This window comes from Acomys minous (assembly GCF_964271855.1).
Source record: "Acomys minous genome assembly, chromosome: 19".
Lineage (NCBI taxonomy): Eukaryota > Metazoa > Chordata > Mammalia > Rodentia > Muridae > Acomys > Acomys minous.
The window spans coordinates 48,905,407-48,916,120 of record NC_140499.1 but is presented as its reverse complement, the minus strand read 5'-3'; the positions used below and the strand labels follow the sequence as shown (position 1 = coordinate 48,916,120).

Here is a 10,714-nt window from a genome sequence, read left to right as displayed (position 1 = left end):
AATGGGGGAGGGCTCAACCCTTTGTGGGTGTTGCTCTCCCTGGAATGGTTGCCTGGGTTCTATGGAAAACAAGTCTGAGCAAACCAGAGGGAGCAAGATAATAAGAGGCACCCCACTCATAGCCTCTGCATGGCTTCTGCCTATATGTTCCATGTTTGAGTTCTTACATTCACTGCTTTTGATTATAAACTGTTATATGGAACTCTCAAAATAAAGCCTTTTCCTCCTCATGGTACTTTTGGTCATGGTGTTCCATCACAGCAAGATTAACCTTGACTAAGACAGGGAGGTGGTACAGCTGCTTTGAGGGGCAGAGATAGTCTCTATAGGTGAGGCTTACTGAAGCGCCAGACAGACTGAGGAGCAGTTAACCTAGGACTAACCATGTTCTGAGACTGCATTAAAGACAACTAATAGGACATATGCTTATTAAGACAAGAAACACAAATGAAAATTTTCTCAATGGTCTTGAGTGGGAGGCTTCCATGAATTCTGTAGGCATTACTATTGCAAAGGGGAAAGGCCTTAAAGAGCTAAGTCATTCAGGCAGTTAGTAAATGATGTAATACACATCTAGGAACCTCAATCATCCCGTGGTAGAGGTCCAAGAACCTGGCAGAGCTTTCTTTCAGACAATGTTATACCAAGCACAAATGAAGTTATTTAATGAGTAGGGCTTCTCCAGTACAATTGTGTGTGTTTGTGTGTGTGTGTGTTGTGATGTACATTTGTGTGTTTGTGGGAGACAGACAAATGATGTGTCTTACTTTTTATGTAAATATGTTTTCAATTTAGTTAGTACATGTTCTTTGTTTTATCATCATTAATTTTCTTCTTATTGTCAATGTGCCTGAATGCTTATTTGGTTGTTTGTGTGACAGCATATTTAAGGAGATCAGAGAACAATATTGTGGAATTGATTTTCTTCTTCTGTTTTTTATGTATTTTATAGGACTGATCTCTGGTCCGCAGACTGTAGTAATCTCTTTCACCTGGTGAGCCGTCTCGTGGGCCCCAAGTTTGTGTTCTTCATTTATGAATTGTGGGATAAGTTTTTACCTCTTTTAATGGGATGCTCCTGGTTCAAAAGCTTGTGTTCAAATCTCCTCTTCCAGTGGCACAGTGAAGTGTGCGTTGGCAAAGTCCCCAGGAGCATTGCACTCCTGACACAGATGTGGTAAATCATCTGCCGAGTTACTGAGGTGCCAGCTAAACGCACTACTTAAGCAGAAAGAACACAGCCTCTCCAGAGATGTCATTGTATTTGTGTGGTTTTTTTCCATTTTTATCAGTAGTCATAATTCTGAAACACAATCCTTTACACTTCAGTATAAAAAAACAAAACCAAACAAAACCCAACAATACATGGTTTACATTTTAGCTCTGGTTTTGCTTTCCATATTTGTACATAAGTTTTTAAATTTCTTATTTATTCTTCTCTTGTATTTTAAATCCTAACCACGTATTTCTTTCCCTTCTCTCCACTCAGTCTCTTCTCCACCATCTCACCTCTCCTCTCATCCACTCCTACCTTTAGGAAAGCGCAGGCTTCCCAGGAGTATCATCGAAACATGGCGTATCAAACTGCAGTAAGACTAGGCACCAGCCCTCATATTAAGGCTGGATGAGGCAACCCAGCAAGGGGAAAAAGTTCTCAAAAACAGGCAACAGGAGTCAGAGGCATCCACTGGAGTCTCACAAGAAGACCAAGCTTTAGAGCCATAACGTATAGGCAGAGGGCTTACATCAGAGCCATGCAGGCTCCATGGCTGGCAGTTCAGTCTCTATAGCTTTATGAGACCAGGTTAGCTGAGCCTGTGAGTCTATTATGGTGTCCTTGACTCCTGTGGATCCTGGAAACCTTCCTCACCCCCTTTTGCAGGATTCCATGAGCTCCACCTGATGTTTGGCTGTGGGTCTCTGCATCTGTTTCCGTCAGTCACTGTATGAATTCTCTCTGATGATAAATATGCTAGGCTCCTGTATATGACTGTAGCAGAATATTATTAGGAATATTTTCATCGGCATGCCCCACCCAAGCCATATTTTGTTGCATCCTAGTTCTCTGGTCTGGCCAGCCTCTGGTTCCTGGAACATAATTAATTTTTTTAGTCACCGAATTTATTATTTGTTCCAACTATAAAATAGGAATTAAATGATTTTATTTTACAAAATTTTAGATTATCTATATAAAAATCTATGACAAATTAAAAACTATCAGTTACTTTTTAATTAAGATGTGAAAGTTTGACCTAGATTTCAATTCTGCTTATTGTACCAAGTATCTTTTGTCTTTATTTTATGTGTGTGTAAATACATGTGTGTGAACACACATTTGTGCATATGAGGGGTTAATGTAGGACATTTCCAGCTTCTGTTTACAAGGTGCTATAAACCGTGAGTGTTTATTGTAATTTAAAATTTTTATGTATATGATATTTTAATGAAATCTTAGAAAAAAATGTAAGTGTATTTTAAACATTCCATAATATTTAATACTGTTTTGTGAATTTAATTTTCCTACTGTGTTATTAAATGTGTCTAGGGATTTTTGTGTATGTATGTGAAATGAAAGTGATAGTTTACAGGTAGGCATAGTGGCTCATTCCTGTAATCACAGCACTCTGAGAGGCAGAGGCAGGTAGAACTCTGAGTTTGAGGCTAACCTGGTCTACAAAGTGAATCTAGGATAGCCAAGCCTACACAAAGAAACTCTGCCTTGAAAAACCAAAAACCAGAAACTAAAAACAAAAGAAAACAAAACAAAAGATGACAGTTTACAAATGTGAAGAGAATTTTTATGTGAAATACCACTGTCTATTAGTACAGAATTGAAGCTTATTTATTTTTTATCCATAGGTTCTTGTACCACAATTGGCCAATGTTGTTCTCTTTCTACATTCAGAGCTCCTTAATGATTAATCTAATGTAGAGCTTTAATCATTTTATATTTTCCTACAGCAGCTTTTTTTTCATAGCACACTTGTGAATGACTGTTTTGCCCTTATTAAGATGTGTTACTATGCCAGGCCTGATGGTGCAGGCCTTTAATCCCAGCACTTGGGAGACAGAGGCAGGAGAATCACTGTGAGTTCAACACCAGCATGGTCTGCAAAGAGAGTCCAGGACAGCCAAGGCTACACAGATCAGCCCTGTCTAGAAAAACAAAACAAAACAAAACAAAAGTTATCACATGGTGTCTGTGAGATGGCTCAGTGTTTAAGCCTTCCAGAGGACCCAGGTTTGATCCCTGCATGCACATGGAATCTCACAACCTTCTGTTATGCCAGTTCAAAGGGATCCAATGCCATATTCTGGCCTCAATGGGCATTAGGCATGCACCTATACGCATAAAAATTATAATATATCAATATAGGAAGTGCCTTATTAAATAAAGTATTTTGGTACCTATGACAAATTAATTATCTGCATATATTTGTTGAAGACATGAATAAGTAAATTACTGAATGAAAAAATAGATACTAAGAATATCGTTGAGGATGATTACAAAAGTACAAGGTTCTAGGAAGCACATTGTGTACAAGAAAACTACAAGTATTATCTGGCTATTCAAAATTTGTCATTTTACTAGATTTAAAGGAAGGAATGGTGAAGTCATATCATTGAATCTGCAATAGCAAATATCAATGCCACACAACATTTTTTTTTACTGTTCATAAGTACTTATTATGTGTCTGTATTAGAGCTAGAGATTTAATATTCTTTGTGTTATTTGTTTTCTTTAATACATTACAACATTATTGGCTATGTGTACTGCTGCATCACTTGACAAGTTAGATCAGTTTGCCCCTACTATATGTTATGGTGCCAAAGCAAATATATTTTAGAGGATCATACCTAAAATTCAAGTCTATCTGACTCCAAAACCTAGTTTTATACCTTGTCTTAGCCAGAATTATTGCAACTTTACCAATTTTGCCAAGAGAAAACACTAAATTCTTTACCAAACATAGGCTGGCAGGTACAGGAGAGATTACCATAGTTACCATAGTAACTTTAATGAATAAGAATACTTGTCTAGCACTGTGATGGGTGCAGTGTGGCTAAGTGTACTAGGTTATAGGGAAACTGACTGAAGAATCAATCACATCTTCTACCTGTAGCATATAAATAGAGATTTGATGAAAAAAAACCCCACTATATTTAGAATCCAAAATTAAAATGAGACTCTCTCTGCTGGAACAAAATTATTTGATACTTAAACTTTGGCACAGGCATATTTGGAAGTAGTCTAGAAGTTTCTCAAAAACAAACAGAAACTAGAGATAGCTACATCATATGACCACGGTACATCACTCTGGGGGTATATACTCAAAGTGTTCTAAGTCCTACTGTAAAGATACTTGCACATCAGTGTGTATTGCTGCTCTATTCACAATAGCTAGACAATAGAAAAAGCCTAGAAATGTCTTTCAATTGAATGGAAAATCAAATTGTTTTTCATATTTTTCATATTCATAATGGTTGATAAGATCTGTTGATAAGATCCTATTTCTGAAGACACTACACATCTTGGTTGCATGACATAGATATATAAGGAAAAATTAAAAAAAAACTTAGTTGTAACCTTTCTACCTGTTGCCCAGCTTTCAGAATCCTGTAAGGTGCTGTGAAGGCTGGTGGGAAGAAAAGACAAGAGCAGTCTTACTCAGCTCTAAATGTGTAAATGACATTACCAAATTACTAATCAAGGTATACCCAAGTGTAATAGTTGTGTGACTACTACAGAGATAAACAAAAACTTTCTGATGGATTATGAAGACAGCATCATAGGAGGCATCCCATACCTGGTCCTGTGAATCCAATAAAAACACATTATCATGGAACCTCATAGGCCTTAAGTAGAACTTTTGACTGCTTAACTAAATTGAAATAGTGCCAAACAACCTGGTAAATACCTATGTTTATACCTATAGGTGAATGCTACTCTCAGATTTAATCTCTTTCTAGTGAACAGCAGTGAATTAGAGGACTCACAAGATGCTTAATGTGCTGAGACTAAGTGACAAATGAGCGCTAACACCTAAACAAGATATTTGTATCACTTCCTATAAGGCTCAGGGAATGTGGAGGAAAGGAGCATTAGAAGAATGGAACAGGTGGAAGATCATGAGAAGGTCAGTTTAAAACCATCATCTGAGCCAGACACAGCACTACATTGTGATCATGAACTCACAACTGTGATTATTTGGGTTGGGTCTGCACAAAAGTGGATTTGTAAACATTCAGCAGTGTGAGAAGGATACACAGGGCACTACCTATCCTGTATCAATTATTAGCTACTGAAATTCTCTGAGCAGGGCAGTCAGTGTCTTTAGTTATATGCTCACTGGTGAGCTCACCATACACCAATGGATAATTTCAAAGGCATAGACACACAAATAGTCCCGGTTAAATTCACTGGGCCACAAAGCAAAATAAAAAGACATGAATGTGGATGGGAAGGAGTTTTGTAGAGGGCATTGGCAAAGGTAGGAGGGAGATAATTAGAATGTGTTATACACAATGTACACTAAAACCATTTTGAGTGTATTAGTTATTTGTGTGTATTTGTTTATGTATATATCTGCAATATCTCTATAGATACCTCTAAAATTTACAGAGTCGTGGATCAAGTATTTGATATTTCAAGGGAGTTCTGGACTTACTGAGAGAACTAGCTTTTTGTCTTAGCTTCTCGGTAGTCTTTGGAAAGCAGTAAAACATTATACATGGGTGAGGGGATTCCTGAGGATAAATGGCTAGAGTTAATATACTGTCCTGCTATTTACTAGCTTTGTAACTTAAGTCTGTCTGTGCCTGTTATGAGGATGAGCGGATCTTTGGTCCGTACTTGCAGTGTTCAGTAAGTGCAGATCAATCCAGGTTGAGGCCAACTGAACCGACGCCCCACCCCCACCCCCCACCCCCCACAACACACACACTTGTTGAATTTCCTTGTACTTTCTTTTCCCAGGACCTTGCATCTATCTCACACATTATAGACTCTCTTCCCCCCTCTGCAGGTGGACAGTGGCAATACCAAGCTCAAGCATTCTGGTTGCTATGGGTACCGATGTAACGCGGTAACCAAGGAGACCAAGGCGGAAGCTCTGGGCGGTGGTGGTGGCAACAGGAGCTGCCAGAAGGGTCGCAGGTAAGTTGGAGGACTAAAAATGCACACAGCAGGTGGATTGGGAAGGGTCTTGGGGATAGAGCCAAGCCGGGTGAGGAGGTTACGAGTTGGATCTGGGTGGGGCAGAATGTGGAGGAGCGGGAGAGCAAGGTGACCCTGCGGGATTGGGAGGAATCCAGCAGGCAATTGCTGAACCATTGCCATGTCAGACTCCTAGGCTTCCAGACTCAGCTCTGGCTCAGAAGTTACACGTTTCTATGTAAAATACTTCGGTCAATGATGTCAGTGAAGTCAAGAATCAAGGATGGGGCCCAGATAGAGAAAGTCCAGCATCCATCAGTTATAGTATTCTTTTCAAATGCTCATATCTTTTATCCCTTGAAGTGTTGGTGTCCTGTGAAACGGGCAGTTACTGGAGAACCCATCTCACATAATTCATTTACAGCTTTATTTCTCCCTGTCTGTTCTCATTTCCCCACTTCCTTCTTGAAGTTCTGTCCTCTCAGGTAAGGGCTGGTAGGGCAGAAATATCTGAGGCAGTGCATGTTTTATTCGTCCTCCCTCCGCCTCCGTTTATCCTCTTCGTAGTATTTTTAAAGAAAAATGGGCATTAACAGACTTTGGCCAGTCATGTTAAAATATTTTTGGGAAAGTGACGCTGCATAGGATAAAAACAGCAAATTCTACACCTATCCTAATCTAAACTCCTATATATAATATATTATAAATCCTTTACACGTAATCTTTATATATCTTTATATAAATCCTTATATGTAGGAAGTAATTCATATATATATATTTGTTGTCTCTGTGTGGGGGGTAAGTTAATAGATAAGATTGTGCAATAAATTAAAAGTAGTAGAAAACTGAAACACTTGCAACTCAATACATTATTAGCCATACTGTGAGATATGTAGATATTGTAATAATTGATGGACATGAAAAGACAAATGAAAGGATGCCTCACAAGTACAGGGACTACTTAGAGAATAGAACCCATTTAAGCAATATTTTATGCAGAAATAGATACAATAGTAGTAAGTGAGCTTCATACACTGTTTCTAAAGATTTCAACCTCCACCCCAGTCGAGAAAATAGTAAAAAGGGCCCTTCAAACTGGTGAATGAATAAGGTAACAGAAAATAGAACACAAGACTAAAAGAAAGTGATGCATATCAGAAAATCTTAAGTGCCAGGCTGTGTAGTTGGGTCATTTTTGTTGCAGTGTGTGTGTGTGTGTGTGTGTGTGTGTGTGTGTGTGTGTGTGTGTGTGTGTGTTCCATGTGGAGGTCAGAGAAAGAGTGAAGAGAAGGTTCCCACATTCCACCATGTACATTTTCAGTCTTGGACTTGGGCTGCTAGGCTTGCTGGCAAGAGCTTCTAACTGCTGAGCTATAAAACTAGAGAAACAATTGGTCATCAGAAAGGTATTCAACGGTATTTTAGATGTGCCACTATAAAATTCTAAAGTATGTAAACTTCTAATGTATGAAAGATGATGGCTGGGGAAAAGGAAAGAATATTTACCAATAAAACCTTGGGTTTTAGATTATTAATTTGACTTAAAGATGTTGAGTGTGTAGAAAAGTAATTAGATTTAAAGTCTTAAGAGCAATGGTCAGAGCTAGTAATAGAACAAGAAATAGGACAGTAATTTTGATTTTTTTTTTTACCATCCTTACATGCTTAATTTTCTAATGACTAAAACATTCATGGGAAAACAATAACAGTGGATCATATGAAACTGAAAGTTGTAACTTAAAGATGTAATCATTTCATTGTTGCTTGTAATCATATAAAGTTTTTATTTAACAGTGAATTAACAATTATTGTTACCTTCTTTATCATTGTTTTTCATAGATTTTAAAAGCAACTAAGGAAGAGTTTATATCTATAAAGTCCTCATTATTTAAAAGGGTCGTTTGACTTTGAGTTGTGTCAATATATAGATATCAGTGATTTTCTAGAAAAGGACTGGTGTAGAGCATGAAATATTGGGCTATGTACATATCACTTAGTACCACTAAGCTGTGTCTCATTAGGTATCCTGAGTTGGTAAAAAGACTGACAAAGGCTTGGAGTTAGGCTATCTGACTGAGGTCAGGGCCCGGGCTGGGAAAACATGACAGGAGTTTATTCACTGAGCTGCTCACACACAGGCTCTTAGGCTGAAGATCATATGTGATCACTTCACCCCTTAAACTTTTTAAGGTCTAATGTATATCTAGTAAATGTTAATACCACACATATTGAAATTTAAACTTAACATTAGCAGTTTGAGGCAAGTACTTTCTAATTAACTTAATTTTTGTTTCACATTTCTTTCATGAGTCTCGGATTTCCAAGTACTGCATTACCTAGTGACCTCAAAGTGTTTAACTCTCCACCCTCAAATTCCAATGGTTAGACACTTTAAAAATATGCTGGTCTAAAGTAAGAAAAAGAGCTTAGTGGTAACTCTTAAATTTTAGTACATCAATCTATCAGAGTCATTAGAAGATTCAACCAACCCGCAAAACAAAACATCCTCAACTATGGCAGAGTCATTTATGTGTTCACGCGTGACCTGCAGACCATATGCACCCAAGGACAGCTATTATCATACTCCAGAATTGTAAGCTTAGTCAACCCACTGTGAGGAGCTTTTGAATTTCCTTTGTATCTTAATTATGCAATGTTTTGAGTGTTAACTTTTTAGATTATAATATCATTTCTCAAGGTCAAAAGCCTGTACAAAGTTCTCATTCCACTCACGGAACGGTGCTAAGTTTTTTTTTTTGTGACATTGGGGAACCTCTTAGCAAATTCTTTTCTAGCTTCGTAGACATGGAACGCTTTTTTTTTTTTTTTCCGTCCTGTGGCAACAGAGTGACTGTATTTCCTTCTAAACTGAGAGCACGGGTAGAACCAATATCAACCCTGTAATAGTAAACCTGGGATCACATTGGATGCATGCGTGTGGGTGAAAGTGAGTCTAGGGGACAGAAAACTGTAAAAGCCACCCAACAAGGTAAAAAAAAATATATATATGTGGGATGGCTTCCAACCATATGTAACTTCAATTCTATGCTATCTGATGACTTCTTCTGGGTTTTATCAGTACTGCACACATGTGATGCACATACAGACACTCAGGCATACACATATAAAATAAGTGAATAAACAGATCTTTAGAAAACCGTGGTTATTTATATCCTGTAATTTTACTGTGTGCCTCAAGCTTTATGCTTTGCTACTTATGATTCAGGCATTGTTATAGCTTTGCCGTCCCAAGAAAAATGACTAATTCTGTATTGGTTTTACCCAAAGAAACAGACAGAATAGCATGACTCACCATCATAATCTTTCATTTTTATGCATGCAATAAATTGGCTTATGTGCATGACTTGATAAACATTTAATTGAAAAGAAACCTCACTAACTGCATTCAGTGAAGTGAAGTGGCCTCTGAATAAGACTGTTTATTGGTTAAATCACATTATCATCAGAGCTGTAAATCCAAATCATCTCACTCTAATGAGATTTACAGGATTTTCTCTCACTGTTTGTATGGATAAAATCAATCCTTGTGAAGAAGTTAAACTTCCTGCATATGAAATGCATAGAAAGCAGCACCACACACAGATCCCAATGTGCAAAGGAAATTAAGGCAGCAGAGATTATTTTGATTAACCAGAAACATCAACTCTGAGGATCCTCTTGCGTTATCTTTTGGATGATAATTACAAAGTGTAAGCTTTTACAAAGTTATCAAGGAGGAAGAACAGTCCAGAAGTTTGGTTTTCTTATTTGCATCAGAAAGAGGAATAGACTCTAGCTCACTGTCTGGGAATATTTCTGAAAGAAACATTTTGTTCTCTCTCTCTCTCTCTCTCTCTCTCTCTCTCTCTCTCTCTCTCTCTCATCACTCATGTTGATTATTTTCCTCTATCACTTCCCTACAATAAAAGAGACCTAAGCAGTTGTCAGATATGTGACTGAATCTGCAGACAGTTTTAAGAGAAGCATTCCCAAATTATTGTGAGGGTAGTCACACTATTGATATCTTAAGACAATTCTGCAGAGGGAGAAGCTGACAAATTGATTTGAGTATGTGGATTTCCATGTGGGCATGGGAATGTCTGTGTTAGTGTTGTCCTCCTTAGTTCTTTGAGCAAATGTTCCAGATTCATCTTTTGTTGTTCTCTCAAAAATTTTCACCAATTCTTTCTTGCTAAAGATTAAACTCTTCATACTTGTACTAGGCATTGGATGCTACTGAGTAGGCTAGGGTTGATGTACATTGTTAAGATTGGTTATCTAATACATGAAAGACCTTGGGTTTGATCTCCAGTATTGGAAAAACAAAAGCCAGCTTCAGCCTCTCTCTACACCCACCGAGCCTTACATTCCTTCTGCATGCTCCATTCATCATCCAAACGGGAATTGCTATTAGTCCCTTTCAAGAACTTTTTTCTTGCCCTGTAGTATGTGTTGCAGTATGTGTGATCACAGTGTGAACCCTGAGTTGTGCTGTATACTGGAAAAAAAAATACTATTTCTAGTTGTGGTGTGGCTCAGTCCTGGAATGCCTTCATT

At 37.9% G+C, this 10,714-nt stretch overlaps 1 protein-coding gene across 2 annotated transcripts in view; it reads left to right on the top strand.

Annotated features, from left to right (window-relative positions):
• The first annotated feature begins 6,048 nt into the window (after nucleotides 1–6,048).
• Nucleotides 6,049–10,714, top strand: part of ZBBX (zinc finger B-box domain containing) — a 97,591-nt gene continuing 92,925 nt past the window's right edge. For both annotated transcript variants that reach the window (XM_084769130.1, XM_084769129.1), the window contains exon 1: nucleotides 6,049–6,157. The gene's annotated coding sequence lies outside the window, so the exon portion shown is untranslated. The remainder of the gene's footprint in view (nucleotides 6,158–10,714) is intronic.